General features: G+C 39.2%; 1 protein-coding gene across 5 annotated transcripts in view; it reads left to right on the forward strand.

Annotated features, from left to right (window-relative positions):
* The first annotated feature begins 1,796 nt into the window (after window positions 1–1,796).
* The window catches only part of RABGAP1L (RAB GTPase activating protein 1 like), a 736,622-nt gene continuing 710,471 nt past the window's right edge, over window positions 1,797–27,947 (forward strand). For 2 of the 5 annotated variants that reach the window (XR_004380432.1, XM_032838760.1), the window contains exon 1: window positions 1,798–1,971. The gene's annotated coding sequence lies outside the window, so the exon portion shown is untranslated. Of the gene's footprint in view, window positions 1,972–27,947 lie in introns of all 5 variants that reach the window. The other 3 variants (XM_032838759.1, XM_032838758.1, XM_032838756.1) reach the window with 3 other exon arrangements.

Here is a 27,947-nt window from a genome sequence, read left to right on the forward strand (position 1 = left end):
CATTATATGAACAATGCTTTGTTATGAAATCTTTGGCGTGTACTTAGAATTGTTTTCCAGAGAATGAGGGTAAGTTTGTACCAAATCACCTTCACTGTCTCTTATCTAGGTTCTCTTGGGACTTGTCTCTTATCTAGGTTCTCTTGCGACATCTTTTATCTAAGCTCTACTGTAACAGTTCAGTTTTACTCAATGACCCCTGGTGATTAGAGATGTAACCTGTGGCCGCCCGACAGAGTTTGCTCTTTTTGTCAAATAGCTTCTCTCCAGTTAAAAGATACCGGAAGGTGGAAACTTACATCTTTTTCATCTGTTGATTTCCTTATGGTGCCCAGTGTAACTTTTCTAGTAATTTAGTAGAGACTCAGTACTTGTCGGCTTATTTATGAATAGGTACTTGTTGGTGTATTAATAGCTACAGATAATTTGAGTTATTCCAACCCTAATATTATTAAATATCAAAATTCAGACATTTATTGAGTCAGTCCCAGAGGTAGGTAGACTCTTGGAATACAGAAGTTGGAGGACCTTCAGGGAAGGAGCCCAGAAGATAGGGGAAACACAAGATAGTTGCAACACTCCTGATCTGTCCCAGTATCTCTAGACATTTAAATCAGGAAAAAGAAAAAGAGAGCGAGAAAGAGAAAGAGAGAGGGCCCTCTGGACTAATGTCGTATTTCTCAGAGTAGTTTTTGGATCTAGTTGGGGAAATGAGTGCAGGGGAACTGAAGTGGGGCAGAAGGGAGGATTTTAAACTAAAGCATTCATTCTAGAGCTTAAATCATTGGACATACACTTAACTCTTAACACACTATATTCATTTACTCATACAATTACATGCATGGAGTACTTTCTAGGAGTCAGGCTCTATGCTAGGCATTGTGGAAGATACAAAAATGAATGAAGTCAGGTCCTCAAGGATTCTCTAGGAGAGAAAATACCGCACAGATTTACCTAGATAGGGTTGAATATATTCGGTGCCTCAAACCTATAGAAACAAAGTGCTATGGAAATTAAGAAAATTTACAGTTCATTTCTGGCTGCCGGCTCTATGAAGGAAGATACTGACAGTTCAAGGATCAATATACAATATTTGTAAAGGAAAAAGAGTTGGTTTATCTCTATTAATTTGTACTCCCAAATTTACTACCCCAAAGGACGGCGTGATTTGAGTTTTCTTAATAGAAATACATAGCAGGTGTTTTCCGTCTTCAATCTCCCACAGAACGAACAAGAAAGGGAGCACTTGACCAGCACGCACTTTCGAAAGAGGCACCTAACAGTAACTGGCGAGAAAAGTTAGTATTCTTTACGGCGAGTCTCTTGGGGATTACTGGGCATTATAAGAATGAAAGTATGTAAACCGGTTTATGAGCAGGAACACAATCGCCCCAAACTTAGAACCATCTAACAACTCTGACCTCTGGACAGGCCCGTCAGCCCACCCCGCCCTGGGCTTGAGGACGCCCCTCAGCGAGCCCGAACTCGCCGGCCCCACCGGCTCGGCTACCCCTCCGGAAGGTTCTGCGGGACGGCGACCGTCTACCGCCCTTTCCCGGGTCTCCACTCTGACAACCCGAGTTCTGCCTGGTCCTCACTCCCCGGTCCCCATCCCCAGGTCTCCCACCCCAACCACCGCCAGGCAGGGACGTGTACGCGCGTGCGCGCCACCCCCGAAGGCAGAGAAGACGCCTCCGCCCTCAGGAGCGCGCACGCCGCGCCGAGGGGCCCGGACGCGCGCGCTCCCGACCCCCTCCTCCTCGGCCCGCCCCCTCCCTCGCCTCTTCCTGCCGGGCGGTCCTCCTCCCCCCCCCGACTTCTCTACTCCCTCCGCCTTGCTCCCTCCGCCCTCCCAGGGCTCTGGCGGCCGCGGAGTGAACGGGACAGGCCCGGCCGCAGAGCGCCGGGCGGCGGGTGAGACGCGGGAGCCTGGCAGAGTTGTTCCGGCCCTGTCCGCGAAGACGTGAGGAGGTGAGGCGAGGGCGGCCTCCGAGGGGCCGGCGGGCGGCCGGGCGGCCAGGAGCCACGGGCCGGGCCGGGGGTGTTGGCGCCGGGGCTGAGCCGGGGGAGGGTCGACTTGGGGGCCGGGCCGAGGACTAGATGCGAGAGCACGGCGGGGAGGAGGGCACTGGGGTTTCGGGACTGTCGGTCGCTTCCTGGACCACACGGCTCTGCCTGCTGGTCTCTCTTCCTGGCCCGGGCGGAGTCGGGGCGCCCCTCACCTGGGGGCGGGGTGGGTACTTGGGCGCTTGCCCCCGGCTGTGCCCTCCTGACATTGCCGCCGCCTCCGCCGCTGCGCCTTGCTTGCTGCCGGGCTCGCGGTCTCAGCAGCCCTGCGTCCGGGGGGCTTGTGGTTAGGATATATATATATATGTATATGTATATATACATATATATGTATATATACATACATATATATGTATATATATGTGTATATATATATATATATATTTTTTTTTTTTTAAACCCACACTCAGGCTTCCCTTCGTGACCGCGTCTCGCCCTCGCGCTCCCCCTGCCTCCGCCCGGCACTTTGCTCGGCTCTTGCTGTTGATGGTTGTGGTTTTGCAGTTTGGGATGGGCTGCGTCCTGGGCAGATCTCTACCTGTAAGGAATGCCCCGCTTCGGACTTGACTGACTGGCCACGACAGTCCTCTGTCAGGTGTGGGTGCTCAGTGTCCTGATAACTGAGTCAAAGTTTCTGAGACTGGGCTAGTACTTTGCACTGGTCGCCAGCGGTGCAGGGCTGGGCGGTGCGTCAGCATGTGGAAAGGGGCCCCCGGCCCCAGAAGGTGGTTGGATGGTGGGGGACTGGACTGACAGGGTTTGTTTCTGATCTCAGGGCAGTGTGTGCAGGTAATTGTGTACTCTCCTTGTACCTCTCAGGATTATCTTAGAGATTTTACCAAAATGTAGGTGGTTCCTTGCAGAGTTGAAGGTTTCCTGCAAGTGAGGAGAAACGCCAACCTCACTATACTAATTAATGGTAAGGAGAACTTTTGCTTGCTTGAGAGATTTCAGCGCTGACTGGAAACTGATTTCAAGGCCTGCATTTTTGGTACGAGAAGGTTTAGGGATTTTTAATACATTTAAATTTTCTTTTACTTGGTGGGAGGTAGATAGTTGCTTGTTTGCAGTTCTGAAAACACAATTTCATGAAAACGCTCTGACTTTTCTTCTAGTAGTGTTCGTATTTAGCTTCTGCTGTACTTCTGTAGAATATCCAATACGATGATGTCAGAAACTACAAAAATGAAGTTTGCTTGTGGTCAGATTGGAAGTGGATTTTGTCCGTGGAAAATATTGGTCCACAGGCAGCTAGAGCTGGAAAACTGGCCTGTGATTCATTATCTCAGTAGAGTCCCATAGGAAACTGATAACCAAATTGCAGGGGAGAAAGACCAGGTGAATTTGATCCATTTGTCTTTAAAGGCTCACCTGCTTGGTGAGTTAGTTGAGACTGGGAGAGAATCTCAGGGTCTATATTAAATCAGTTCAAAGTGTGCTCTGATAGGATGTATTAATAAGTCATCTGGGGAGAAGTGGGTGTAGTTGGGTTGTGCTTATATGTGAACATATTATATAGCCTACACTGTATTTTAGAAAGCTGGAAACAAGGTAGTAGATCCCAGTGGTATTGGGACCCATGGTGAATACACCACACCACCCAGCATGAGAAGGTGTGACAATACATGTATGAAGTTTGTTTTGTTTTTGGCCTGAGTTATTTGATAGGAACTTTTATTTATTATAGTTTTTTTTTAAAGATTTTATTTATTTATTTGACAGACAGAGATCACAAGTAGACAGAGAGGCAGGCAGAGAGAGAGGGAAGCAGGCTCCCTGCTGAGCAGAGAGCCCGATGCGGGACTCGATCCCAGGACCCTGAGATCATGACCTGAGCCGAAGGCAGCGGCTTAACCCCCTGAGCCACCCAGGAGCCCTATTTATTATAGTTTTGATATTCTGTGAGTTTTTGTTCCTTTTTTAATGTTTCATGATTAAGATAATTGTCTTTTCACTCTAGTAGTTTTTGTTTTTGTTTTTGTTTTTTTAAAGATTTTATTTATTTATTTGACAGAGAGAGACAGGGGGGGAAGGAATACAAGCAGGGGAGAGGGAGAGGCAGGCTTCTTTCAGAGCAGGGAGCCCGATGTGGGGCTCGATCCCAGAACTGTGGGATCATGACTGGAGCCTAAGGCAGAGGCTTAATGACTGAGCCATCCAGGCACCCCTCACTCTAGTAGTTTTTATGCTGTTTTTCTTTGAATGACAGAATTTTATAAGGCATATGAAACTAAAGTTTTCATGTTTACTCACCAGTGTACAATTTGACTTCTAAAAAGTTATAATTAAATTTTTTTTCTTTGCTTTAACCCAGATTTCAACTTATTCAGTTACTGTACATTTATTTGAACTCAGATGATACAGCATTAAAGCTGAAAGTCCTTTTATCCATGCTTAATGGAGTAGTTAAAAGAAGGAATTTTGTTGTGCCAAGAAAAAATATTATGAGTGGGAGATAGCCAAGCTTCAAGAGATGAACTTTAAAGAGCATAGTAGCTAAGTAGCAAAAATTTGTTGCATTGGGGGTGTAGAACTGGGTCTGCATTCCATCCTACCGTTGTCTTGAAGAGGTGTAGGGATGATTATGGCTGGAAAGAGGGTGTTTGGAGAATGGAGTAGATACTTTAGTTTATAGTATTCTCAGGCACAGAGCTTTTTTTTTGGTTTTGTTTTGTTCTGTCTCACAAGTTGTAATGAGTTGCTACCTCTATGTAGTTCTTGCCTTGTATAAATGGCTCAGCCACTGGGTCTGAGCATGACCAGTAGCACAAGGCTATATGAGCCTCTGGTACTGCAAAGATAGCTCAGGAACTTCTTATGGAGATAGTCTTATGATATTTGGCACCAATAAAGTAGAGGCAGAGAAAGTACAGACTTGAATCTGAGTTATGATAAAACCCACTCATATTTTAGAGGAGAGGTTTAATATTGTGAACATGGAGGAAGACATTGCTTGACTTGACTCGTGGCTTTTCAGAGTGGTAATTAATTTTCAGTTTATGGTTAATGTTTGTATTGGGTATAAGTATGTGAACCTCAGTGGACCCCTAATAAGGAAGACTTAATGGAATTTAGCAGAATTTGTATCTCAGCGTTTACTTTTTCATATTTCACTTATTTTCCGTATTGCACTCATTCAGTAGCTAGGATGCCAGAATTGTTTGAGTATAGCATGCTGACTCCTTTTTATCATCTTTTGGTATTTTTTGGTGTAATTTTTGGGGATTTTCCTTGGAAAGTTCTAGGCATATACTTAGTTGATTTGGAGTTAGATGTGGGCTACAATTAGTAGTCTATCTGAAATTCTGAGCCTTCTTGTTTTCTAAATAGCTTTAAAAATAGAAAACACAATTTTTTATAAACACTTCTGAAAAATCTGGTTACAGACTGTGTTGTTGTGATAGACATAGAACAGCCAAAAATATATTCAAGAAACGTCTCTCCTTACCCAGTTTAGTAAGCTTAAATAAGAAGTAAGAAAGGTTTTTTCCTCCCCCCCCAGTAAAAGCCTGATTTTCTCAGAATGTCAAGTCTAACAACTGTTGGCTGTGCTGTTTTTTTTCCCTTGTTTATTCTAAATTCAACAAGTACATGTCTGTAGTCCACGGCAGAAACTTAATTCTAGTAGAGAATTCTTAGTAATGGAGATCTTGTTTGGGGATGCAGGCTAATTGCTGGAGAAATTGTCTGGGAAACATCAGATACAGAAATTGACTTTTTTTTTCAGCACTGTTTTTCTCTGTACCCGAGTTCTCGGTGGAGTGGGGCATGGGCACAAATGTCACAGTTACTTGGATTTTTTTTTTATACTATATATTTCCTCTTCCTCTTCCCTTGTCCTGCCAACTCTTTGCTAAGTGAGCCACTTGCTACTAGTAGGAGTGTGTTATGTCCCTCAGATGTGTGAGCCTGAACAAAGGCTGAGAACCTTGGCCCTTTTCTGATACTTCCTAAACCAAATTTCCACTCCCTGTAAGTTGCCTTCTGGTGATATCAATAGACATCTCTGTAACTCTTATTTTTTTTTTTTTAAGGTTTCTTTTTATTTATTTGACACAAAGAGAGATCACAAGTAAGCAGAGCAGCAGGCAGAGAGGTGGGGGGAAGCAGGCTCCCCACTGAGCAGAGAGCCCGATGCCCCAGGACCCTGAAATCACCACCTGAGTCGAAGGCAGAGGCTTAACCCACTGAGCCACCCAGGTGCCCCTGTAACTCTTATTTTTGAAGAGCAATAAATTGTGGTGGAAAAGAAATTACATATATAACCAAGAATAAGATATATTGCATTGTGTAGGACATATGAAAGAGACTAGGAGATTGTTTAGCTGAACATTTATTAAATTGTTTTGACTGTGACTTACAGTAAGAAACACATTTTATACCTTGATTCAACCCCTCCTCCCCCCACATTCAAGTGCATGCACGCAAAGTTTGGCAAAACAATACTTACCTTTTCAGGACCTTGCTGGAACTGGCTCATCATGTGGCATTGCAGAAGCAGTGTGCTTCCCTCTTCCCACCCAGCTCCACGTTCAGTGCCATCATGCTGGTAGCTTGAAGCTGGCCGTGGGGTGAGGGTATTCATACCAGGGAAATCAGCAAATGGTATAGTTTAGGGCCTTTTTTCTTCCCTTTGTATAGCCAGTTGTTGAGCATTTTCAGCACACTGCTACCTACAATACACATAGATATTTCTACTCCACCTGATTTCATTAAAAAAATGCTGAGTTTTGTCCCCCAAATTGATTTTATAGCCAGCTAATGCTAGACAACAGCTTATAATTAAAAAAGGGTTTGGTCCACCCTCTTTTCTTTGCAGATGACCATTCTGGAAGGTTGAAGTTGAAGGTGATACAGCTAGTTATTACCAAAGTCGGGTCTCCAGAATTCTAGTGATCTGGAGTTGTTTCTAGTGGACTTTTCTCCTAATTCAAGCCATTCATGTAGCTCAGTTGAGGTGCTTAATATGTGTCAGATATTGTATTAAGCAGTTCGAATAGAGTTGAACAAGGCATAGACTTTGACCCTAGGGCCTTTTCTGTTTATGTGGGGGATTAAATGTGGAAATAAAGATACTATTTGGCAGAAAGTAAGTGTGGTAAAGAAATAAAGATAAGGCAGTCTGAGGGTTTAGAGAGAGGAGGGAGCAATCTCTTTTAGTTTTAAGGATAAGGGAAGAGCGGACATTTAAGCCATGCTTTGAAGAACAGGTAGGATTTGGACAAGTGGAAATAGGACAAATAGTATGTAAAGAAAGGCCTTTCTGAGCCTCGGGCTAGGGTGATCAGAGGCATAGAGGGAGAGGGCTAAGCAAGAAAGAGTCAGCGCTGGATGGTGAAGAGCCTTGAATGCTAGTTTTCCTTTCTGCTTTTCAGTTTATCTTTCCTTTTTGACTCTGGCATCATCTAGTACTTCTTAACATTAGAGAAGGTTTGTATGCTATGTTCTTGATTAGAATATGACCCAGAGAGCACTTGAATATCCTTAGTGTGAAAGCTGAAGGGAAAAATTATTAGTGTTAGGGAAGCAACCTCAAGTTTGATCAATCCTAAAATTGTTGGAAAGTGAGGGAAAATATTTTTCTTTGTAAGGAGATACCATTATTTTTGTTCGCCAAATAAACAGCATCAAATGGCTATAGTAGAGGAGGAAGGAGTTTTGAAAGTATTTTCAAAGTGCCTTCCAAAATGTGATTTCTAAATGACTGGATCTTAATTCTTGAAGGCAGATCTGGTTTGGCAGAAGGGCGGTCTTTACAGAGCCGTGGCTGAGCTGACTAGCTTTCAGAATTTAGGGCAGCAAGGCAGGGCATTTCATACCACGGCCAGATGTGAGGGGTTGATTATTTTTCTACTCAAAGAAGTTCCTTGAATTTCAGTCTGTATGTATTTGACAGCCTGTATGACTGAGGATGTTTTGAAGTCCTGGATGGAGCATCCCTTGTTCCACAGGTGAATTAGGTGGTTAGAGATGAAGATGAGTGACAGTAAGGTGTGTCTGTTAGTGAAATTAACTGTGGTTCTCAAGGTCTTGTTTTCTGATGATTTCACACTTACTGCTTCTAATTAAAATGGCGCACAGTTAATTTGAAGAAGTTTTACTTCATTTTGACCTCCCAGTTCTGTAAAGGTAAAAGCCCTTTTAGAGCGTTGCCCAGGTAACAACACATACAGAGACTATTAGAAGCATGTGGAAAATTTTGGTAATCTTGGTGATGCAGTCGCTACGTAAATAACTGCTTGGTTGGTAAAAGCTGGCTACTTCTGGATGGTTGACAAAGAATTTTTGGGATGAGCTTTTGTTCCAAAATAAATAACAAATTATTTCGTTGCCATACTGTTTTCCTCATTTATTTAAGCTTCTGATATGTAAAGTATGTCATCCTATCATTTTAGAGGTTTTCAGCAGTTTCATATGAACTGCTCCACAGGATAGCACGCCTCCAATAGTATGATAAGGGTTCAGATGCAGCAGGCCTCAGATACCTCATGCCAGCTCAATGGAGTAGCTAATCGTGTCAGCACAGGGCATTGGGGTTTTTTTGGTTGTTGTTGTTGTTTGTTTTGTTTTCTCTTTTTTCTTTTTTGAGATGTGTTAAGCTTCTCAAATAGGGTTAATTAAAATCCTTCCAAATTTTCTACCATCATTTTTTGTGGTCCTAACTGTGATATTGATGTCTTTAATTGACATTTTGTCTACAGATATACACATATACATAAATGTGTATTATGTATGTATACACATGAATACCACCATGTGGTATTGTTGACATTTATGGTAAAATAATAATAAGCTGTTGACATTTATGGTAAAAATACAGTCTACCTGGCCAACGATTAAGAAGAAGTGGTCAGACTCTTTGAGGACTATCATGTGAAGTAGTGACAAATATGAAATAATGCAAATCCCCACAGGGATTTTTTTTTTTTTTTTGTATGCCAAATTTCCAGGAAAGGAGCACATTTAAAAGGGCAAGTGTAGAATACATTCATGTACCAGTGAAGGATTTCTCAACTTCTACCCTACCCCATATATACACCCATATTCTGCCGTTATTATCAGCAGTAAGCAAAATTGTAGGGCTTCAAAATCAGGCTTCCACCACAGGGGATGCAAATAACAAATACTCTTTTTAGAAAAAATAGAAACCTATGGTTTTCACTTTTGCAGGCTTAAGAGAACGCTAGTTTTTGATAAATCATATAGAATATATATTCTGTACATCAAGATGTATTTGTCATTTTGAGGCCCTCTGCTAAGAGCATTGTACAAATACAAATGGTTCTTAGAGTGGTGATCAGGAATTTGCTTGAGTAGTCTCTCTGGAGTAATTTATCCTGGTATGACATTTTGAATAGATTGTAGTTTAGTGAAAAGTCAACCACTGACAGGAGCCTGTACATATACTGGCAGACAATATGGTTTCTTAGGTTGTTTTCTAGTAATTTTGTTACTTTAGCATCTGAGGCCATCAGACCTCAATTATTTACTATTTCCAGAAAGCTCTTCCCTCATGAACTGTATTCTTTCACTTTAAATCTGTGTCTCATATTTGCCCTACTGTTAAGGATCATATTTGGACTAATGTTTTGATATGCTTTTGTCCTAGTCTTTGTGAAAAGATGAATTACTGCCTATTAGGTTGGTACTGAATAGTAATTCAGTTAATGTCTTCTTTCTTCCATCCATTTTTCCATTAATATTATAGAATAGAATTATTATTCAAATCTAGGACCAGTGGTTTACCTATATGAGTGAACCTATAAAATTTTAATGCATGTGTTATGTAGCTTAATTTTTCACAAATGAGTCTAGGTCTCTAAGTTTTGTGTTTTTTTTTTTTTAATTCTGAAATGCATTTTGTATTTCTTGTCAACATTGTCAATAGTTTTGATATGTGAAACAGGTTTCTCCTGTTACAGTTGTTTTCACAAACAGTAAAATAGCAGTCTCTACCATTTGAAGATATCAGATAAAGTTTTTAAAAGTTAATTTAATAATAGGTTAGAGAAACCAGTTTGTTTAGCAGTTAGTGTGGTACTTCCCATTTTACATATAAATTTCATTGTTTGCATGCTAATCGTGGTAGAATCTTACTATATTCCACTGAGGAGAATTTACTTTTTTTTTTAAATTTTATTTTTATTTATTTATTTGACAGACAGAGATCACAAGTAGGCAGAGAGGCAGGCAGAGAGAGAGGGGGAAGCAGGCAAGAGCCCACTGCGATGCGGGGCTTGATCCCAGGACCCTGAGATCATGACCTGAGCCGCAGGCAGAGGCCTTAACCCACTGAGACACCCAGGCGCCCCGAGAATTTACTTTTTTAAAATAGAGTGCTTTAGCAATTTTTGTACTTTGGAGAATTTCATTTAGAAGAGGATAATAGTAGATTTAAAAAATTGTGGTTGGGCTGGGGGTTGGGGATGGACAAAAATAGTCATTAAGCTGCAAATAACTAAAAATGCTTTTTGGTTTTGTGGAAGACAAGGTACAAGGTAGGTGGAACACAGGACCTTAATTCTTGATCCAGTACTGCTGTGAAATTCAGAGAGAAAAAGTGATTTACCAAAAAAACTATTTCTTTTTTAACATAACGTTGTTTAGTGGATTAATTATATGAGGTACTGTGCATTGTCTACTTAATCTTATGAGGTAGGAGCTATTACACTATTATTTGCTGTTTGTGGAGGAGGAAATGGCATAGAGAAGGTCAGTAACTTGCTTAAAATCATCCAACTCATAAGAGGGAGGTCTCCTTTGCTTCTAAATCTGCTTCATAGTGACTCTCAATGACTACTCTCTATTGGTGATTCTTCAAATGGGTGATGATACTTATCTTGCCTATTTCATAGGGTGGTTATGAGAATTAAGAAAATTAAGATTTACGAAGAAAACACCGGTAAATGTGCCTGGTGTTTTCGTTTTACTGGATAATTTTTGAGGAGCCAAAGAAATCTTGGAAATATATAAGCTCCTATATTACTTTGTAATTACTAAAATAAGTTGAACAGATATTTGAAAGACTACTATTTGCATAGTGGAAGACCTATTTTGTGTGGGTCCAGTGGGTCAGTGAGTGAAAGAGGAAAGAAGAAATGTAATCTTGGATGATCTCTAGGAAAGTGAATTCCTTCTGCAATGAGGAGGAGTATATATTATAACATGAGGTAACTTCTAAGACCCTTGCAACATCAGGAATCTATGAGTCCTGTAATGGGCGACTTTTCTTTTAACACCTTGAAATAGCTGGATACAGCCAAGATAATTTTTGTTTTAGCTTGGATCGTCAACAGTCACAGTTCTTTTTTTTTTTTTAAATTTTATTTATTTATTTGACAGAGAGATCACAAGTAGGGAGAGAGGCAGGCAGAGAGAGAGGGAAGCAGACTCCCCGCAGAGCAGAGAGCCCGATGTGGGGCTCGATCCCAGGACCCTGGGATCATGACCCGAGCCGAAAGCAGAGGTTTTAACCCACTGAGCCACCCAGGCGCCCCAACAGTCACAGTTCTTTAAATGTTAATTCTTTGCACTATGGTTGAACAGAAGTATGTAGTTGCTTGGGAAAAGTACAGTTATGTATTTTTGGTTTTCTCCCCCCCAAGATAAAAAGGTGTTTTTCAGGGTGTAGTGGGTAAAAAAGGTTTAACAGTATCTGACAAGCTTGTACATAATAGTTTTCATATGACTTTTCCTTAAATTTAGATGTCCTGAGTGTATATTTGCAAAAGAAAGTTATAGGTATGAAAGGTCGTTTTTACTTGTATGGAGTTTTATGGCTTTATCGCCATAAATTCAGTTTCATTCTCTGACATTGTTTTATTCAGCAGACATTTATAAGGCAGAGTATGTGTTCTGTGCTCGAGAAGCACAGGTAAGAGGCTGTTATGATGCTGACAGTCATATTGGAGAAACATAAAGAGTGGAGTTTAGCAAGGATGGGGCAGGATAGAATGTGTTGTATGGGAAAGCTTCAGAGGGTTACGTAACCTGGTCTGGGGTTTCAGGGAAGGCTACCTGAACTATCTGAGTTGAATTTAAAGAAGGCAGGAGAGACATTTTAACTAGACGTACAAAAATTAGAGGTAAAAAAATCTGAAATTGTAACTCATAGTACCTTTGTAGACCCAGTGTAGGCAGTTCCTCATCTCTCTGAATCATTGTAAAATCCCCAAGTAGATGTCATTTTCATAAGTAACTATAAATAAAGGTTTTTAGCTCTCACTGATAACTTATTTTAAATATAATGCTTGTGGTAGCAGATTAGGAGGAACAATTTAGAAGAGGTGAGATGCTGTGGTATCCGTACATACTGATAACAGGACAGTGAGATTGCTGAGATGACAGTAGTAAAGAATAGGGAAAACTATTAAAAAAATCCCCAAATCTAAAAACTATAGATAGCATAAGGTAAACAGCCTTACATAACCTAATTAGCTTTAAGGTATCAATTATATTTCTAATAGTATAGAAAACAATGAAAATTTGTCAGATTCTCTCTTATCAAGAAAAGGTTATGTATGTGGTCTGTGTAGTACATTTATGAAGGCATTAAGGTATTTATCGTAGAAAGGTTTTGTATAGAATACAGTAGAGTGTTGAACAATGTGGTTTTGAGTTGCACGGATAAGGTCCACTTCTCCGTGGATTTTTTTTTTAATAAATACAGTATGGTACTGTAAATGTATTTTCTCTTCCTATGATTTTCATAATGACTTTTTTTAGCTTCCTTCATTGTAAAATTACAGTGTGTAATGCATATAACATATCAAGTATGTGCTATTCGGTTGTTTATGTTACCAGTAAGGTTTCCAGTCAATAACAGGCTTTTTTTTTTTTTTGGTATTTTAACAGTTTTTATTTAAAATCATCAGTTGTTTCTTCCTTATTATTATTATTATTATTTTAACAATCAGCTATTAATAGGTAAGTTTTGGGGGAGTCAAAAGTTATATGTGAATTTTCAACTGCAAGGGGGTTGGTACGGTACCCCTAACCCCTGCATTGTTCAAAGGCCAACTGTAATATGAAAACGAGAGGGTAAACTCTTATTTCAGTTATCAAATTGCTTATCCAGAATGATTGATTTCCAAAGGGTTTTGAATAACCATAGATTTAATTTTCTTCTTATATATGACACACACAGGCCTGCAGATTTTACAAAATACTAAACATTATTAAGCAAGGTATTTGCTATGTAACATTGGTTAGAAATTATTTGCTCGTATAATGGATCAGAGTTAGGGCCCTTGACCATTTGGATACCAGGTATTTTTTTTTTTTTAAGATTTTATTTATTTATTTGACAGACAGAGATCACAAGTAGGCAGATAGGCAGCAGAGAGAGAGGAGGAGGAAGCAGGCTCCCCGCAGAGCAGAGAGCCCGATGCAGGGCTCGATCCCAGAACCCTGGGATCATGACCTGAGCCGAAGGCAGAGGCTTTAACCCACTGAGCCACCCAGGGGCCCCAATACCAGGTATTTTTGAAGAGTGTGGACTAGATTGCCTTTTTGTTCTAGATGGCTGGTACTTGTGATCTTAGCATAGACATCATCATCTTGAAAGTCTTCACTGAAACTGTAGACTCTGTCATATGCGCTTTCAGAGCATTCTGTTTTCTTCCATGCTGTGATACTAAAACATTGTATTGTACGTTACCCGTTTCTGCATTAGACTATGGTATAGGCTTTTTAAGAGCAAAAACTGTTTTGTTTAGGGATCTGAAATTTGGTTTAAATTTTGAATCTTTGTGTCTTTGGGGAATTCTATCTGTAAAATAGGGATAATAGTATTTATTGCATAGGTTTTTTTTTTTTTTAAAGATTATATTTTTGTTTTAGAGATGGAACACAGGTGGGGTGAGGAGCAGAGGGAGAGGGAATAAGCAGACTCCACACTGAGCAGAGAGTCCAAAACAGGGCTTGATCTCACGTCAGTATCCTGAGATCCTGACTTGAGCTGAAATTGAGTCAGACATTTAACCAACTGAGTCACTCAGGTGCCCCTAGTGATACTTGTCTTGAATAAGTTAAGGAATGTAGAGGAGACACAGCACTGTTCCTGGCACACAGTTAAATTCTCGTAAATGTTCTCTCCTTTCTCCCTATATTGGGCACTTAGGATTTTCAGTAAAACTTTTTTTTTTTTTTAAGTTTTTTTTTTTTTTTTAATTTGACAGACAGATCACAAGTAGGCAGAGAGGCAGGCAGAGAGAGAGAGGAGGAGGAGGCAGGCTCCCTGCTGAGCAGAGAGCCCGATGTAGGACTCGATCCCAGGACCCTGAGATCATGACCTGAGCCAAAGGCAGAGGCTTTAACCACTGAGCCACCCAGGTGCCCCTCAGTAAAACTTTTTAAGTGAATTTGAAAACTGTGTTCGAGCTGAATTGGATCTATCACTAACATTAATGAAAATCTCTTAAAATGAAAACTACTATATAAAAATACAGTCTTTGAGCTAGATGACAGCAAATTAGTCTCCAAATTGGATTATCAACCAGAAAAGCGTTTCTTCACTTTTATCAAACTTATAATTGTTATGATGGCAGTGGGTTTAAAGTAGGTGAAAAAGATTTTAGAGTTTCTTTCCTAGGCCTTGTTCACTTGTGTTGGTGGTTATGCCTCGTATGGCCATTATCTTGGCTTTTTTATGATGGGATTGTTATTGATCTATTTCTTGGGGAGTAAAGAATTCCGAATCTGACAGACTTATTAGCTGTGTGACCTTGGATAAGTCACCTTACTTCTGGGTTTATGTATCTGTAAAATGAAAGTAATAATAGCTCATGACTTTATGAAATTTAAGAAATAAAATAGGTGCTTGGTGTGTAGAAGGTGCTCTCTACTAGGTGGGTATTCTTGGCCTTCTTTTTTTTAAAGATTATATTTATTTATTTGACAGAGATCACAAGTAGGCAGAGAGGCAGGCAGAGAGAGAGGAGGAAGCAAGCTCCCCACAGAGCAGAGAGCCTGATGCAGGGCTAGATCCCAGGACCCTGGGATCATGACCCGAGCTGAAGGCAGAGGCTTTAACCCACTGAGTCATCCAGGTGCCCTATTCTTGGCCTTCTTAACCAAGCCAGAATCCTCAGTATTCCTTGCCTTTAGTAACTTTATTTATTTTTAAAAAAATTTTATTCATTTATTTGAGAGAGTGAGACTGAGTGAGAACTAGTGGCATGAACAGGGGGAGGGGGAGGGGTGCAGGGTGAGGGAGAAGCAGACTCCTGCGGAGCTGGGAGCCCAACTCTGGGCTTGATCCCAGAGGACCTGAGCAAAAAGTAACTTTAACCCTTTCAGTAACTTTTATTCCCCTTTAGTAACTTTAATTGACAGCAGCAAACCAAAAAACAGGGTTGGGAAAAAAAAAAACCCAGCTGGCTCATTTGGTAGAGCATGCAACTCGGTCTCATGTTCAGGGGGTTTGAGCCCATGTTGGGCATAGAGATCATTTAAAAAATAAATAAAGATAAAAAAGATAGGGGGAGGGAGAATTGGATGACCTGGGGAATGATGGCAGAAATTTTATGCCAGTGCTCTTGACCTGAAATAGGAGACATGGATGGGGAGGGCCTTTGGGTTTATATGAAGGTTTATGAGTGGAACCAGATTGATCAGATGTGACATAACATTTATATTCTGGCTTAAAACCTCACAAACCAGATGAGTGTTTTTATTGTTTGTTTTATTTGTGTTCCTAATTACTGAAATACTTAGGATACTAAACTGTTTACTTGATTAGAGAGTTCTTTTTCATTGGGCTGAGTCCATTTTATTCAAGGCTTATGGACTGTTGAATTGTTCCTTTGTGATAATGTGTTAAAGACATTCTAGGAATGATGTATTTTCCCCCCTCTATATCTCTACTGTTTGCAAGGCCCTGTGCTATGGGGGAATATATAGAAGTAGAAGGCATAAACCATGTCTTTCAGGAACTTGACTGTAGTGGGAGAGTAATATATACATGTATTAAAAATAACTGATTTAAAAAAAAAATTTATTTTATCTTATTAAAGATTTTATTTATTTATTTGACAAATCACAAGTAGGCAGAGAGGCAGGCAGAGAGATAGGAGGGGAGCAGGACCCCCGCTGAGCAGAGAGCCCCATGTGGGGCTCTATGCCAGGACCCTAGGATCATGACCTGAGCCGAAGGCAGCTGCTTAACCAACTGAGCCACCCAGGTGCCCCGGGAAAATTACTCTTATGGGCTAGTTTTATTTCAGGACTAGCTTTTGAGTGACGGTTAAAGGAAATATGCTTTAATATTTGATAAGAGCAATTTTTAAAAAACCTTATTACTTAATAAAAATACAATATTTGATGTTGCCTGTTTACCTTAGATAGAATGAATTTGGAGACAACTAAGGCTGGAGTCAGGAGGGCAATTTAGAAAACTATTACAGTAATCCAGGTTAGGGAAGTAGGTGGAAGTAGTGAAGTTGGAGAGGAATAAACAGATTTAAGAAGTTCTTGTGAAGGGGGTGCCTGGGTAGCACAGTGGGTTGAAGCCTCTGCCTTCGGCTCAGGTCATGATCCCAGGGTCCTGGGATCGAGCCCCGCATGGGGCTCTCTGCTCAGTGGGGAGTCTGCTTCCCCCTCTCTCTCTGCCTGCCTCTCTGCCTACTTGTGATCTCTGTCTGTGAAATAAATAAATAAAATCTTAAAAAAAAAAGTTCTTGTGAGGTAAAATTAATTGGACTTTGTCATATATTAGATTTAGGGCTGAGAGAAGTAATTCTTGGGCCTTTTTATCAAGAGGGGCCAAAGGAAGAATGCAGTTTTGGGGAAAGAAAATATGAGCTCAAGGTTTAATATCTATAAAATAAATATTATAGGCAATTTGACATATGGTTATAAAACTTGAGAGATGTTTGGGTTTGAAAAGTGCTAATTGGGACTAAGTAGAATAGAAGAGGCCCAGAATAGAATTCTGAGGAGCTCCCTTTTAGAGATGGAAGAGTAATTTGTTTTTTAAAAAAAAAGACTGTTTCTAAAAATTTGCACATTTATATATTTTTCTACTGTTTATTTGTATTTATTTCTGTTAATTTTGCTTTATTACATCCTTCTTCTATTAGATTATAGACCCAGTTAGGCTGGACCATATCTCTTTTGTTCACCTCTGTGTGTACAGTACTTAGTACATAGTATACAGTCAACAAATAGTTTTTGAAGCTATGATTATAGTTTTGTGTATTTTTGTATTCCTTTTGTTCCCCATTTTAATGTCTTTTTTTTTTTTTTAAAGATTTTATTTATTTATTTATTTGAGAGATCAAGAGAGCGAGCACAAGCAGGGAGAACAGCAGGAAGAGGAAGGCACCGTGCTGAGCAAGAAGCCCTCTATGGGACTCGATCCCAGGACCCTGGGATCTTGACCTGAGCCAAAGGCAGCCGTGTAACCGACTGAGCCACCCAGGCGTCCCTTAATATCTTAATTGTGGGCATTCATTTTGGGAATCTTTGTTCTATTGTACAATCAATTATTCTCTTTATTTTTTTTATTTATTTTTTTTTGACTTTTGAAAGTTTTTTTTATGTGTGCATTTATTTCTAAATTGACTGCATTATTTAATTTAAATCTAGACATTCAATGATACATTTTCTTTTTTTTTTAAATTTTTTTCTAATCATTTTTTAAACTTATTTTCAGCATAACAGTATTCATTGTTTTTGTACCACACCCAGTGCTCCATGCAATCTGTGCCCTCTCTAATACCCACCACCTGGTTCCCCCAACCTCCCACCCCCCCACCTCTTCAAACCCTTCAGACTGTTTTTCAGAGTCCATAGTCTCTCATTGCTCACCTCGCCTTCCACTTTCCCCCAACTCCCTTCTCCTAACTCCCCATGTCCTCCATGCTATTATGTTCCACAAATAAGTGAAACCATATGATAATTGACTCTCTCTGCTTGACTTATTTCACTCAGCATAATCTTTATTTTTTTTTTTTTTTTTAAAGATTTTATCCATTTGAGAGAGAGTGGGCATGTGAGGAGGGGAGGGACAGAGAGAGAAGCAGACTCTCTGTTGAGTGGGGAGCCTGATGCAGGGCTCTATGCAGGGACTACAGGATCATGACCTGGGCCAAAGGCAGGCTCTTAACTGACAACCAGGCACCCCTGAGTTCTCTTAAAATCAGTTTCATATAGATATATTTTTAACTTTTCATTATGGAGAATTTCAAATTTATAAGAAGGAGTAGTTTACTTAATAACCAAATAACCATCTACATTTAACAGTTTTTATATTTATTTTCATCCCTTTTTTTGTGTAACACTACAAATTACAGAGATTGATTCACTTTATCCCTAAATATTTATTTATTTATTTGTTTTTTTGGGGGAGGGCAGAGGGAGAGAGAGAATCATAAGTAGGTTCCATACCCAGTGTTGAACCTGACATGGGGGTTGATCTCACAACCCTGAGATCATGACCTGAGCTGAAATCAAGAGTCGGACACTTCACTGACTGAGTCATCCAGGCACCCTTATACATAAATATTTAAATGCATCTTTAAAAAATAAGAACATTTTCTCACATAACCATAACACATTCTCACATTCTCACACCCAACAGTTTCTTAGTATCATAAAAAAACCTAGCCCATATCAAGATTTTGCTATTTGTAACAGAAGTGTCTGTATTAGTTTACTAGGGCTGCTGTGACACAATACCAACAGACTGGGTGGCTTAAATAATAAATTTATTTTTGCACAGTTCTGGAAACTGGAAGTCCAAGGTAAAGGTGTTGGCAGATTTTATTTCTCCTGAGGACTCTTTTTTGGCTTATCAGTAGCCACCTTCTCCCTTTGTCCTCACATGGTCTTTCACATACGGATTTGTGTGGACTTGCTGGGGTCTCTGTATCTTCCTGTAAGGACTTGTCAGATTGGATTAAGGCCCAACTAATGGCCTCATTTTAATGTAATCACATCTTTAAAGGCCCTCCCTCTAAATAAAGTCACATTCTGAGATATTGGGGGGGGGTTAGGGCTTGAACATATGAATTTGGCAGGACATAGTTCAGCCCATAAAAATGTCTCTTACTGCTGGTTTGTTCAAATCAAGACATAATCTAGGACTATGCAGTCGCATTTAGTAACACAACTCCCCAGTTTCTCCTTTTTCTTCTCATGGGTGTCCAGACATCTAGCCAGTTCTGTAAAATGTTTCACATTTTGAATTTGTCTGGCTTATTTCATTGTTTTCTGTTTTTTGTATTTCCTGTAAACTAAAAGCTAGATTTATTTATTTATTTAAAGGTTTTATTTATTTATTTGACAGAGAGATCACAAGTAGGCAGAGCAGCAGGCGGGGCGGGGGGTGGGAAGCAGGCTCTTCCTGATAAGAGAGCCCAGTATGGGGTTCGATCCCAGGACCCTGAGATCATGACCTGAGCTGAAGGCAGATGCTTAACCCCCTAAGCACCCAGGCACCCCTAAAAGCTAGATTTAAAGGTTTGTTTAAATTAAAACATTTTGGCCACCCATGTTTATAGTTGCTGCTGTGTAGATCATAATTCATTATATCTGGGGACATATGTCTGATTGTCCGCGTTTTCATGATGTTGAGATTATTTACTGCATAAAGTGGTGACACAGTCTAATCATTTTGTTATCAAGTTTGCTTTTTTATCTTACAGCCAACAAGTTACTTGTGGTATAAAATTTTTCTCTAGATATCATATGTTTTTTTTCTGTTTTTAAGTAGGCTCCATGCCCAACATGGGGGTTGAACTCATGCCCCTGAGGTTGAGAGTCACAGCCTCCACTGACTGAGCCAGCCAGGTTACCATATAGCCTTGATAGTTGTCGTTTAGGGTAATGTGGTTGCCTGAATGCCACTATTGTTGTTATGAAGAGTGAACATTGTCATTTTTTTCTTTTTTAGCATTTGAACCCCTTTCTTGTATTTGATATATTCCCCCAATTTATGAGTCAGAGCCACCTTTTCTCTAAAAGCTAAAGATGTTGGATGCTTTATTCCCAGCCCCCTTTTCATATAGGGCACAGTACATACCTAGATTCCATCAGCCAAATACAAATTATGTCCAAAATTAGAGGACCTCTTAGGTCTCATAGACTCCACTGAAATGTGATTTTATAGAGAGGAGGGATCTGTTAGTGCTGTCTGCCATCCTTCTGTGTTTAATGTTAGGGTCTGTGAAATGTGGAAAGATCTGGAGATGCCTTATAATCCTTTTTTTTTTTTTTTTTTAAAGATTTTATTTATTTGTCAGAGAGAGAGAGTACAGGCAGGCAGAGTGGAAGGCAGAGGCAGAGGGAGAAGCAGGCTCCCTGCGGAGCAAGGATCCTGATGCAGGACTTGATCCCAGGACCCTGGGATCATGACCTGAGCCGAAGGCAGCCGCTTAACTGACTGAGCCACCCAGGCATCCCCCTTATAATCCTTTTAAATCTAACTTCAGAATCTGCTGGTTAGGGACTACTCAGTAAATACTGTACTTGAAATGGAGAAAATTGTATGCCCCTTGCTTTGAGAATGACAGAAGTAAAGTACTTCGGAGGGTAATTTAAAATTTTATTTCTATTAGGTTTTACTTAAAATCATTTTTTCTATTTCAAGAAATGTAAAATTGTATCTTCAAGTAATTATTTCTTGAAGTTTTCTTCTTTTATTTTAAAATCCTGTGTAGTGTATTGTAATACATTTAAAAGAAAGATAAAGTAAAAAGGAAATTCTGCTTCTCCCCATTTATTGACTGATGAACACACACATGGGGAAAAAAAAGAAATGAGCTTATAATAGACAGTATATTTTGAATATCTTTCTGTGACAATTTTATGGTAGCATAATACCATGGAACTCACTGTACTGTTTCCTTATTGTTAGATGTTTAGATTTCCTCCTCTCCTCTATACCTGCCTATCCCCCCCCCCCCACTGAAAACAGTACTAATATGTGTGTGCCTTTGTAATTGTATTTTCACATATTTTGGGGGTATTTAGCTGGGACAGAGTTTTGTGGATGGATCATTATGTACATTTACTTTGAAATTTGGTTTAAAAGTTAAAACAGTAAGAGTTAAATGTTGACTTCAAGCTATTTCTGGACACTAATGTTCAGACTCACTTGGTAGAGATGGGAAGATGGTTTGATGAACAATGGAAGATATTTATCAGGTAGAATATTGTAGGTAGAAGCTTCCAAGGAAAGTCTCAGCATACTTGAGTTTCAGGTAAAAGGTGAAGATGCAGGGATTGTTTTTTTAAAAAAGATTTATTTCTTTAGAGAGAGCAAGTGGCCGGAGGAGGGGCAGAGTGGGAGGGAGAGAATCTCAAGCAGGCTCTGTGCTCAGCACTGACCCTGACTTGGACCCACTATCCTGAGAACGTGATCTGAGCCGGAATCAAGTGTTGGCTGCTCAGCTGACTGAGCCACCTAGGTGTCCCACAAAGATTGTTAATCTCACAAAGTTATATAGCTAATCCTCACTTTTTCATTTTGATGCAGAAATAATTTTTGAAAGATTTTGGCAGTATTTTGCTAAGCAGGTATTTTAAATTGCTTTCTAGTGAGAAATGTAATTATAGTCTTTTTTTTTTTTGTTAAATATAGTCTGTTTTGATTTAAAAGTAATGCACATGATAAACATTTACATAGTTTAGAATGTCTGTATCTTCTGCATAGACCCCTGTTCTCATTTCATCCAACCTGTAAAGAACTGGTCAGGTCAATTATTCAGAGGCTGATTTCCCAATTCGTCTTTATGATGTACTTTTATTCATTTTATTAGACCATTTTACTGTTCTACTTACATATAATGCAAGTATGGGCATATAAAGGGAAAGGGAGGAGAGAGTGATGATGTCTGGAAGATCATGGGTTAGTTAAAAAAGTTGATTAAAGCAGGGAGTCATGAAAAAAACTAACACTTAGGCACCTTAATCATGTTAACTTGAAATCTTTGTGAACCTTACCAAGCTTTTGATGTAGGACCAAGGCCTTCTGGCATTCTTTATCTTGGTTTTTCTTGCACATGCCTCCTCTATAATGCTTTTAGTTTTTTTTAGTGCACTTAGAATAAAACCTTAAAAATCTTTAGCATGTGCTACAAATCTACAGTATCTGTCCCATTGCCAGTTTCTAAGAAATCTATTCTTCCTTTGGTTTTCTGTGATCAGATTATTTCAATTCATTTCATTTCAATTTTCTTTCTTTTTGGGGGGATGTTGTTTTTAATTCTTTTTTTTTTTTTTTTAAAGATTTTATTTTTAAGTAATCTCTCTAGCTAGTGTGGGGCTTGAACTCACAACCCCGAGATCAAGAATGGCATGCTCCACTGACTGAGCTGCCAGGTGCCCCTGGCTTTTTGATTTCTGAAACTTGATGTAGGTTTCCCATAACCTGGAATTATCTTTTCTCCAAATCTTTGGGTGAAGAACCTTATCTCAAATGCCCAGATTCAGAGAAGCATCCTTGATATTCCCTAATATTCCAATCTAAAGTAGGCTACCCCTCCTCCTACTAATATCACCTTGTCGTTTTGTTTCATTCTCCTTGACATATTTGAGAAGCACATATTTGTGTGTTTGTTGATTTTCTGCCTTCTTCACAAAACTGAGGGCTGCATGAAGATGAGGTCCATCTCTGTTAGGTTACCATGCCTGTGCTTAGAGCAGCATCTGGCATATAATAAGCTGACGTATTTGTATACCTGATTAATCAAATGTTTATTAATTGCATACAGTATGTCAGACACTGTGGGACATTAATAAAATGCGATTTAGTTACATTATTCGTAGCCTATTGTATATTTTTAAGTGGAAATGTGTACATCTAAGCATGCATATATTCAGTAAAATACAGGACATTTAAATTTTGAGATGATAATATTAGAACATGCAAATTTTATGCTAAAATAAATAGAGCCCTTTTTAGAATGTAGGAGAAGATGTTGCTTAAACTTTTAAAAATAGTTATTCATCCATTTTTCATTGACATTACCTTGAGAATTCTGATCATCTTATGGAAAGCTTTGAAAAGCTAGGAATATCATAGGCACTATTATTAATAATTGTAGCTTTTTTTTTCCCTAAAGTAATTAAGGTTTTCCTTGTGAGTTTGCATAAAATAGAGATACTTGCCCTCTGGAGAACCAAATGGGTTTGAAATGTAGAACGGGAAGTAGAGCATAGGTAATTAAAGCTAATATACTGTGATTTTGAGTTGTTGCATCTTAAGATCTCTTGCCCTTAATAAGATGTGCTGAAATAAACAGAATGGCAGGCATCATTTGTAAAGCTTTTCCATTTTAATCACGGTTTTGTTTTTGCATGACCTGAAATTCTATGATTTGGTAGGGTATACTTTATATAAAGAACCGTGTGCAGTTAGTGTTTTGCTTTCACGTTTATATTAAATCTACGAAATGTGGTTTCCTGACTATGGGTGAATGAATTAGCTTTTCAAATCCCATTATAGTTGTAAAGTAGATCTGGATTTGGTATTCGTATGGGTTGTCTAATGTAATTAAAACATTAAAAAATTCTTTTTGTTGAAATGATCTTGCTAGAGAGAAATTATTCTTTGAAATGTGTAAGTTTAACCCATTCATTCAACAAGTGTGATATTGTCAGGTGGGGTACTATGTTCCTGACACTTTTTTGGGAACTGGAAATACAATGATGAATAAAGGGTACTTACTGTCTTAGCAGAACTAGTTGTCATTGATGACATAGACACATAAATAATTATGTGATATAATAAGTGCTAGGGTAGGAGTATAAATTAAAATTTTGTAGAAGCACTGTAAAAGCAGTGATTGACTCTTTTTGGAAGAGCTGGAGAAAGTTTCTAGGTTGTTAATCCAGACAAATCCAACTGTTGGGATTTTACCCTCCCCAATTTGTGTAAAATAGGGCTTTTTAAACTACCTGCATAGAACCCCAAAGGCAGAGGAGAGTAAGAATGCCCGTTGGAAGTTCAGGATGTACCTCAGGGTAGCTTGAAAATTTCTTAAATTTTCTGTTTTATCTTAAGAATTCTTATGAATGCTGCATTTCTTTGCATACTGATTATGTAAATATATAAATATTTTTAAAAAATTTTACTTATTAGAGTGCGTATGGGAGAGAGCATGAGCGGGGGGAGGGAGAGCGAGAAGCAGAGTTTCTGCTGAGCAGGGAGCGCTATGTGGGGCTCAAATCCCAGATCCCAGGATCCTGAGATCTTGACCTGAGCTGAAGGCAGCCACTTAGCCAACTGAACCACCCAGGAGCCCCTAAATATAGAAATATTTTAATTACTACCAGAAAAGAAACATTCACTGCTGGTCTATTAACTTTGGAATACTGGAGTAAATGAACAAAGCTGATACTACATACCAGGTTTAGCATTCACCTTCGTTTTCCTAGTGTAACGCCAGCATGTCTCAGTTGGAGATATATGTATACTGGTTTGAGGAAAAACAGATTAGTCAATCAGATCATGGAACATTGCATTCTTCTTCTTCCTTTCCCTCCCACATTCCTGTTGTGTTCTTTCTCCTTGGTTTTTACCTCTGGTTTAATGACTACTGCTCGGTATTCCGTGATCAGCTTGCTTACTGCCCTGCTAGTTTTTATCAGCCAGTGAACAGAGAGCAATACTAGAAGATGTTTGGGGCATCTTCCAGGGAGGTTTCTGGATTATAGAGAAAATCCGAGTCAGAAGCATTCATAACACAAGGAAATGATCAGATTTGGCTTATCAAAGCAAGTAAAGGTTTAGGAAGGCTCCTGTATTATTAGAGGGAAGATAAGCCTTGGGGTGAGAATGTGGGACTAAGCCCACTGGTAGAGTCCAGTTTCTGAGCAGCAACAAGAAAGCTGGTGGTGTTAACTTAGATTTTTTTCAAAGTGGTCAGACTAAATGGTCTGAATATTTCACATATTGAAGTAAGTGCATGTTCAAAAATAGGTTCTCTCTGAAACCTTATAGTTACACATGAAGTCATGTTACTGACTTATTCTGCAAATGATAATAGCCATCCCTGTGGTTCACCTGATGTTGTTAGTATTAATGACAGCTGCTTCATCTCAAACCTATACTGTACGTGTTTCTCTGACTTGACTTTCCTTGCCAGTTGGAGGTTCAAGAGGGTCTAATGGAGTCACTTCTGCACCTCTCCAGGTTTTTAACTAGTTGACAACAGAAACAAGGTGCCAAATGTGGGACAAAAATGAAGTATTGAGCTTTATTACTGGTAAAGGTAGATTGGAAAATGTTGTGAGGATTTCAGTATTGCACTCTTCCTAGGAAGAAGTGAAAGCCCTCACATAGAAGTAGAACAGAAGAATCAGTTTCCTTTTCAATGCAGTGAGTCATGACACCTGCCATAGCCACAATCCCGTCAGATGGAAACTTTGGGCAAACAGCTAGGCAGGCATGTTTTAAACCATTTACCCTGGTCCACCCTTCTGCCCCTCCACTGGGCTTGAGATGGGCATCTGAACTGACCTATGGGCAGTCATCGTAGGAGACATACCACTGCAAAGTGGTTGATGTGGCTGCTTCAAATCTGGACTCCATATTTACATAGCTGTAGGAGCTAGAACAAAGTCCTTAATCTTTTGAATGTAGTTCTTCATTTGTAAGGTGGGAATGCAGTTAGTTTAGTGATTGTTATGAATATAAACAAAAAGATAACTAGAATGCCCAACACTATTTGGTTCATAGAAAGCATTTAATAAATAATAGTGATAAAACTATTATTTGTGACTTATAGTGCGTTCTCAACTAATTAGACTTTAAATCTTTAAAAATTACTACTGCCCCATTAAACACATAATATATTTGTTACATTTGTTACATTTTTTTTTAAAGATTTTATTTATTTATTTGACAGACAGAGATCACAAGTAGACAGAGAAGCAGGCAGAGAGAGAGGGAAGCAGGCTTCCTGATGAGCAGAGAGCCCGATGCGGGACTCGATCCCAGGACCCCGAGATCATGACCTGAGCCGAAGGCAGCAGCTTAACCCACTGAGCCACCCAGGCGCCCCATTTGTTACATTCTTAAGTTATACTGTAATAACAGGAATAGGAAAACATGTATCCTTTCAAATTAATTTTGCATCTTTGATCTGTTCATTTCCCAAGAGCAAAAGGCTATCATTGTTTTTATGCTGATGTGCTCTTATATTACAGACTTGCATATGGATGTTACTCAGACCATGAGGGATAGGTTTTCATTTTCTAGTCAGAGTGAAATCTCAATAATGTTCTCTGTATTTTGGGGGAAGGGAGCATATGATCAGCTGTCATTACTGAATACTTATTTCTTAGGTGCCTCAAGTGTCATTTGAAGTAGGTTTAATTTATTTGAGCCAACACATTAATACTTTTTTTAAAGATTTTTATTTACTTGACAGAGAGATCACAAGTAGGCAGAGAGGCAGGCAGAGAGAGAGAGAGAGGGAAGCAGGCTCCCTGCTGAGCAGAGAGCCTGATGCAGGGCTCTGTCCCAGGATCCTGAGATCATGATCTGAGCTGAAGGCAGAGGCCTAAGCCACTGAGCCACCCAGGCGCCCCAACATGTTAAACTAGTTTGAAAAAGATGTGTTGTTTATTTTAGTGTGTAGCAGAAAGCATTGACTTGACTTAAACTTTATGTATGAATGCTTTGTGCATAATTATTGTTTAGTATGTATTTGTTGACTGGTCTCTTGCTATACATTCATTTACTCAGATACATTAAGGGAGCTCCTAAGGTACCTTTCAAGATTTGAATATGTATAATAGGATAAATAGTCCCTTTATCAGTAGAATGAAGTATGGTTAAAACATAGGTTTAATTGTATACAGCCTGTTTGATACTAGAAATTGTAACAAAGTCTGGGATTCCTGGTACTAAATTGCATTGCTCTTTGGGGAAAGAATTCTGGAGCTCTTTCACCCGTTACTACTTACTGATTTGGCTTTAAAAATGAACTTGAAAAAAGTGTTTAAGATATGGTTTTGCTGAATTTTCTAAGTTGTTTGGATTAGGTCTGTTCCTCTCACCTTCCTTCTCTCCCTCCTTTCCCCTTTTCCCCTCTGTTTCTCTGACATTTTATTTTAAAAAAGTTACTTTGCAGAAGTTACTCTTTATTATGAAGTATGCTAATCTAAAATTTGTACTTTGAAAGGTAGAAAATACCTCATAGTGGAACTGAGCTGAAAGGACAGTAGTTCCTGTGGGGGATTTTGATGCATTACTGGTTGGAAACCAGAAAATGAGGAGATAGAAACTAGAAGTTAGTATTTAGACTGCTGGGAAATGCCTTGTTACTATAGTTAAATGAAGATATTTTCATAGAACCTATCTTTGGTCCATTGTGATTCTCTTGGATATCCCCACTGTCCAGTCAGCCTCTCCCTCTGACCTCTCCCTTTCTTATTTTTAGGGTACATAGGAATCTTCTACAGCATGTATAAGTACATCTCTTTGTGACCTGGGATTTGGGATACTGTTGTACTTTTGTGAAGCATGGAGGATATGGAGAAATTCCCTGCCGACCCCCCCCCCCCAGTATACTGTGTAGTTACTAGGTAATTGTATCTAAAACAGATTAGAATTTATTTCAGATTGTAGTACTTGAATTTTATTTCAGGATACGTCAAATATGAGTTTCCATGTCTGTGTTTCTCCAACTGTTTATTTTCATCATTCTCTTGATAGGACATATTGAAGTATGTTTTTGGCTTATAGAAGTTTGACATATTTTGACAAAACTGTGACAAATTGTAAAAAGCCTTCATCTTTTCATTTTAAAGCTTTTATCTTCTGCTTTGTCATAACATCAGGTGTTAATGAAGTGTGCTGGGATCATTATGAAAGGCTATTAATCTTTAGCATATTAGGTACAAATTACTTAAATGACACACACAAA

The sequence above is a fragment of the Lontra canadensis genome, unplaced genomic scaffold, assembly GCF_010015895.1.
Source record: "Lontra canadensis isolate GAN:19392208 unplaced genomic scaffold, GSC_riverotter_1.0 scaffold106, whole genome shotgun sequence".
NCBI lineage: Eukaryota > Metazoa > Chordata > Mammalia > Carnivora > Mustelidae > Lontra > Lontra canadensis.